This window comes from Orbicella faveolata, unplaced genomic scaffold, assembly GCF_042242905.1.
Source record: "Orbicella faveolata isolate gen_17 unplaced genomic scaffold, um_ofav_v1 contig_14, whole genome shotgun sequence".
NCBI lineage: Eukaryota > Metazoa > Cnidaria > Anthozoa > Scleractinia > Merulinidae > Orbicella > Orbicella faveolata.
Window position 1 is genome coordinate 11,027,071 of NW_028301541.1, and position 6,021 is coordinate 11,033,091.

At 39.4% G+C, this 6,021-nt stretch overlaps 1 long non-coding RNA gene across 2 annotated transcripts; it reads right to left on the minus strand.

Annotated features, from left to right (window-relative positions):
• Positions 1–735: 735 nt before the first annotated feature.
• LOC149113961 (uncharacterized) lies at positions 736–5,777 on the minus strand. Of its 2 annotated transcripts, none has more exons than XR_016206627.1 (2): positions 5,628–5,777; positions 736–883 (listed from the first exon to the last, which is right to left on the minus strand). It is a non-coding gene; the product is annotated as an uncharacterized LOC149113961 (long non-coding RNA). The 2 variants fall into 2 exon arrangements; XR_016206628.1 differs by lacking the exon at positions 5,628–5,777 and adding an exon at positions 3,098–3,177.
• Between the last annotated feature and the right edge of the window lie 244 nt (positions 5,778–6,021).

A 6,021-nucleotide genomic window follows, 5' to 3' on the forward strand; every position in this document is an offset into this window, starting at 1 on the left:
TGGCTAAAGCCATGAAAGCGCTGCAGCACTGATAATTCTCTTTGCCGTTAACATAGGGCGCCTATTCGAGGGCAGAACAATTAAGACTCTCTTAGGAATGAAAAAGTATTCCTAGTGTTATCCAAAAACAATAGGAACATCCAAAACTCTATTTAGAAAGTTGATCTCAGTACGACGCCTCCTGGAATGAGCGCCACCATTAGAGCACAAGTTTGGCCAATAAATGCCATGTTCCTCTTCAGGACTGCAGCTTATTCGACGGCATTTCTGATGTCATTTACAGCACTTATTCAGTGGACACGCTTATGAGTTGAGTGCGAAAGTCTAAAAGGTGCAAGGTGCTACATACCTCAGAAACGAACATCTCAAAAATACAACGCGTTAACACGAGTGCTACACAGTCTGCCACTTTTTATTTCTGATTTTTTTTTTCTAGAGCAAGTTGTATTTCCAGCTGTTAGCCTTCTATATTAGCATAGAAGAGCCAACTTGTATTTGGATTTGCTAGTAAACCGTTATCATTATTTTATTTATTATTATTATCTCAGAAGTATAGCATAATTATATCAAGGGCGCGCGCTTAGGTGACTCTGCCGGGAAATACTCGCGAGGAGAAATGACGCCTCGCGCGAGTCTCCTCGTACTCGTCCTCTTCCTTTACCATTCAGCGAGAAGTCCTCATCAAATGGAAAATGATCACCTTCGGGGTTTCACAAGGAATCAAACACACCAGCCTTCAGTGACAAACAAACTGTTTATTAAAACTTATCACAAATGTTCACAAAAGTGATCGCCATTGGTCAGTTTTCTTCGACGTGACCCAGTCCAAGTTAGCTGTCGTGACGCCGTGTGAAAACACTGAAACACGTCGCAGATGGAATGTCTTTGGAGTAAACGATAAGATCACATCTGTAAGTACAGTTTTGTAATAATTGGGCGAGGCGGGAGGTGGGGAGGGGTGTTAGTAGACAGGAAGAGGGTGTTACTAAATATCTCCCTCCAAAGAGAAAGGAGGCTTAATAGAACTTGTAGGGTTAACTGCCATTCTTAAAGTCACTGATCCACATTCCAAGTGGAGGAATGCGAGAAATGTGTCTGGAGTTTGGCAATGTTGAAATAATTTGGGAAACATCACAGGCATCGATCACTGGTAAAGGAGAGTAACTTGTATAAAATTGTCTTCCATTACACATATAAAGAAGAATTTTTTTTAAAAAAAAGTAGAGCAGAGTTGTTTGACTATGGTGTAGCAACTGTCATGTCAAAGGTCACACATATGTTGTATGGTGTGCATAGTGTTGACACCATGTTTATGTTTTGCTAGTTCGGTTTGCTTCGGCTCATTTAAAAATTTAAGTTTGTCTGGCTTCGCCAGAGACTGGTGTCACTTCCCTTCAAGAAGACTGCCATACACATCAATTTGACTGAGTGTTTTGTTTCTTGAGATCGATGTTTGCGTTTATCCCTCTCTTCGTTGACTTTGTTCGTTATCTGACATTCTGGCACCACATGATTCAAAAATAGATTCTAACGCATAAGGCTGTTGACTATTTTGCGTGTTGTATATGCCACTGTGGTTTAGATCAGGCAAGATTTCATTAGTTGATGGTATTTGTTTAAATGTCCCACTATTAAATGCGATCGCACTTCATATCGCACAACTTCTTTGCTACTGCGAGAAAGCTAATTTATGCAGCCTGCTTGATTCAGGCAGGCAGATTTCTTATTGGTTGAAATAAACAATGTGAAGTCCACGAGTCCAGCCATGAGTTTGGGGGAGGAGCATGGGCTCCTTTCCTGAACAGCGGCTGGCAATCGAGCCTACGTAGTAGACTATCCCTGAAAAGTTATTTGCTGTTGTACTGCAACATTAGAAGATGTTTCAATGTAATCTTCTAAGGTTCCTTCTTGTCGATTATTGTCAATTTCAAGTTAAGTCTTCATTTTCTCGTAAAAAATAGTTTTCATTTCTATTTTCTGTGTTTTCTTTTGTCCATCACCGATCTTGTAGCGTATATTTCAATCAGTATTAAACGTTTTGGTTCAAACATGTTGGTCTGATGCAACCACTGCCAAAATTTGGAACTTGCGAAATTTTTGCCAATTTTTCCTTGCCAAAATTTGCAAATAAGCTAATTTGGATTAGCTCTAGTGCGACCTGGCCCTTAATAACCAAAATAAACAGAACACGATCCTGATAAGCTTAGTGCAAATTATTAATGATGCAAAAACCATCAGCCACAAGACGCCGAACATACAAGTTGAATTCTGGTTAAAATGCCGAAGAAATAAATTAATGCTGGTTATGAAGCCACAATTTACAAGGCAAAAAACCTGTTACGTTGTATCAACGAAACGCCACAGAACTCCAACACGCGCGTAAGCTTAAATAATTTATCAGCTTCAATTCAAGTGAAATAGTGCTTCACGTGAAGTTGTGCCGAAAAACTGTTCACTCACCTTGCAAGGTAAGCTACGAAGAACCACGAAGTAGAGTGTAGTAACAAGATTTGAACGGCTAAAGATCTTCATGACCACGCTCGCTTGCAAACAAGGAGTGAATTCGAGGAAAATGCTCAGCGAGCTTTGGGAATGACTCGAGTGTTGACTCGAGTGTAGCTTTACACAGACCGCTGTATTCAACAACCGTGTTTTGCTGGCGCAAAATTCAAATTTGCCGCGTTTTTGACGCGACTCAACGACTGAAATTCTGACTGAGGGTCCGGACTTATATTTTAAGAGCTACGAAATAAAATTACATCGAAATTAAAATTTCAAGCAAAAGAAATTTATAAGAAGCTTAATCTCCATAAACGACATTATAACAAAGGACAAGAGCTTTGGCGCAGTTCAAAATGGGCAGGTTCAAGCCAAACTTAAAATTCTCAGTATCATATGTATCACTCGTATTTGTGATATAAACTTTTCGAGCATGACAAGAGCTTCACCGAGAGCTAGAAAACATGTTACTTCACCATCTAAGAATATTACACTGTTAAACTATTTTAGAGGTGTGCATGTAGACGAATAAAGACCATAGACAAGCGCTTCATTGACCACGCAGTCGGCAAGGCGGGGAAACGGCTTTAGCTTTTACCTTTCCTTTCTAGAGTAGGTTTTTGCACTTTCCACAGGTTTGCCAACTGCCGCCAACTGAGATGCTTTTTGTATCTGCTTGAATCCATGTTTACTGTGTTCTTGGTACGGCAAGCTCGGAAAAAAGTTGAAACCAGCTCGTTTCAGAAGAAACGAGAAAACATTTGACAAGAAATTTGCATGGGAGCGTGCAATAATATCAGTAGCACAAATGGTACGTGAGTGTTCACTGGGTTTTTCACAAGCCAATCATTTGCAGGCATAAATTTATCATGTGTCACGGAAGTTTTTAAACAAAGACCAACACGATCTCACACTTGCGGAGAATAGTCAGAAAGATCCGAAGTGTTTAGAAAAATACACAATATCAGGTATATTGTGTAAACGAACAATAGACAGGATATTTTCATTCAATAAAGTCATTATGCATAAAGCTGGATGATTGGCACCAAACTTAGGACCTCTTAATAGACCAATTTCGATATATTAAAATTCAGCCTAAAACAATAGATCCCAGTTCGAGGCTCTCGGGAATAACTACAGAGTTTGTGGGGTTTATTCCCCAGAGCCTCATGCTGAGGTCTATTGTGTTAAGCTGAATTTTAATATATCGAAATTGGTCTATTCATATGAGCCCGGTCAACCGGGCTGGCTCGGTTTCCGAGATCTCGCCTCGCCACTCTTTCCTTCGTAAAAATGTCGATGTGTTCAAATGAGAAGCCGAGCTGCTCCGATTACTGAGGTCTCGGTTTTTGCGACCGAGATCTCGGTAACCGGGATGAAAATTTTCCCATATGAACACTCCAGCTCAGGTAACCGGGACGAAACTTTTTGGACAAAATAGTAGTATAGCCCTAGCCCTAGTTGTTCGAAAGGTGGATAACGCTATCCACCTTTCGAACAACCCGGGCTTTAGCTTTTCACGCAAACTTGAGCGCCAAATCTGTCTAATTCGGGCCAAAGAATGATCAACAGCGATGTTTAATTTCTAACAGATCGATAAACTAGAATGTATCTCTTTGTGAGAAAACTGGGCGGGCATTTGTTTTCCTTCTATGAAACAAATTACTGTTTTATACCGAGGTGTCAACTTGTAGGTCGAAACGCAGTCAAATCTGGTAGAGAAATATAAAGTGTACCTTAAATATGATTAACGAATTATTACAGTGCCTGGGAGGTCCGCATAGTCAAAAACTGTGTCCGAGGTCTTGAAAATCCTGCCGGCAGTATTTTCAAGTCCGAAATCACAGTTTTTCACTATACGGACAGACCCTATTTTTATTATAAGCAGGCAAATAATTAACATTACATCTAGAGGCAAATTAAACGGCACTTTTTGTATTAACTATGTCATCTCCTGACTACATTTACTCAATTTTTAGGCAAATAACATGTTTATTTTTTCCTGTGGTAAATTGGCTTTCAAATGGGTTTGTTTGTTTGAATCGGCTTCCGTGCCGTCTACAAACCTTTCGTTAAAAAATCGTCGCAAAGAGTGAGTAACTCAGATACTAGAAAAATAATTAAAAGATGTATAAAGGAACAGTTGTAGAAAATATTCCTTTTTGTAAGGGAAATGAATGAGCCTGTGATGGTGATTCAGGGGACTCTTTTCACAAGTAATTACAAATATAGAGTTTTCGAGTTCACTTTTGTTGAAACTGATCTATATTTGTAGTCATTTTCTGACCTGGCGTAAACAGCCGTTGCTATGGCCGTTGTAGTAATAAAAAAATTATACCCGGCCACTGTGTACTTTCCTTGAATTTCACACTCATCTAGAGGCAAAGTCAGCAAGATCGTTTGAAAATGTTTTTTACAAATGTTCGACGGTTTTACATCTAATATTTTTAAAAAAAATTGCTTTTCTCCTGACCATCGTCATGTTTTATCCTATCGAGCCGCCACCTTAATCATCGATGAACGCGTAATAAGGCAAACGATTGACGTCGATTATCGCTAATTTGCTCACGAAAAAAAATTTCAAAAAACAAAATGATGGCAAACCGCATTGGATAATTTCACCCGCTCCCGGAACCAATCAGATTGCAAGATTTGTTGAATTGTGCCATGATTACGGACTGAGAAAAAAATAAAAGAAAAAACGATTTTTTTTTTCCTCCCCTAAGGGGTGAGAAGTAATAGCTTTCTCTCTTTACTAGACTGCTATGATCTCGAAATCTCGTGTTCTTCGTGTTCCTTACAGATTGGTTTATGAACACCAAATATCAAGCAATCCACTGACAATCCACTACGGATATTGTTCCTGTGTTTATGTTAATTGCTTTAGTTACCTTTATTCTAATTGTCATGGTCTTTTATTCGTGTCCAGCAACCTATATTTTAAACGAGTTTGTTCCAGAAACGTAAAACATGGGCATGCGATCATCTGTGATCAAATTCTGAACTCTCGAACCTCACCCGACTAGCTATTTGAAGAGTACAGTATAAACGATTTATCAATATCTCTAACAATGAAATCAAAACTTCCTCAGTACTCTTGTAATAAATATACATTTCACAGGACGTACCTTCGGGTAAGTTCATATCCAAGTGTTCTTTACTTTGAATGTCAATATCCAACAAAAATGTTTCCCGTGAGTATGCAGAGAGGTCGTTTGGTCTGACACCCGTTTGAGATTTAGCGTCAAAAGGAAGCATCGATACCAAACCATATGTTTGTTGCCAAACAGATTTAGGGAATATCACGACTTAATTCAACTGGTCTCGAGGGTGAACTACGAGTAGGTTGACACCAATCGGTCCAGCTTATAAACTTTATATTCGGCTGCCTGAGTCCGAGCTGGTCTAGTTACAGAATGAATTCTTTATTGCTAGATAGCGCTTTTAGAATTGAACCTCACTGTGTACGCAACGCGCTGCGATTGGCCGATTCGTTCGGCCTACGTGTTGTGGGATAAGAGG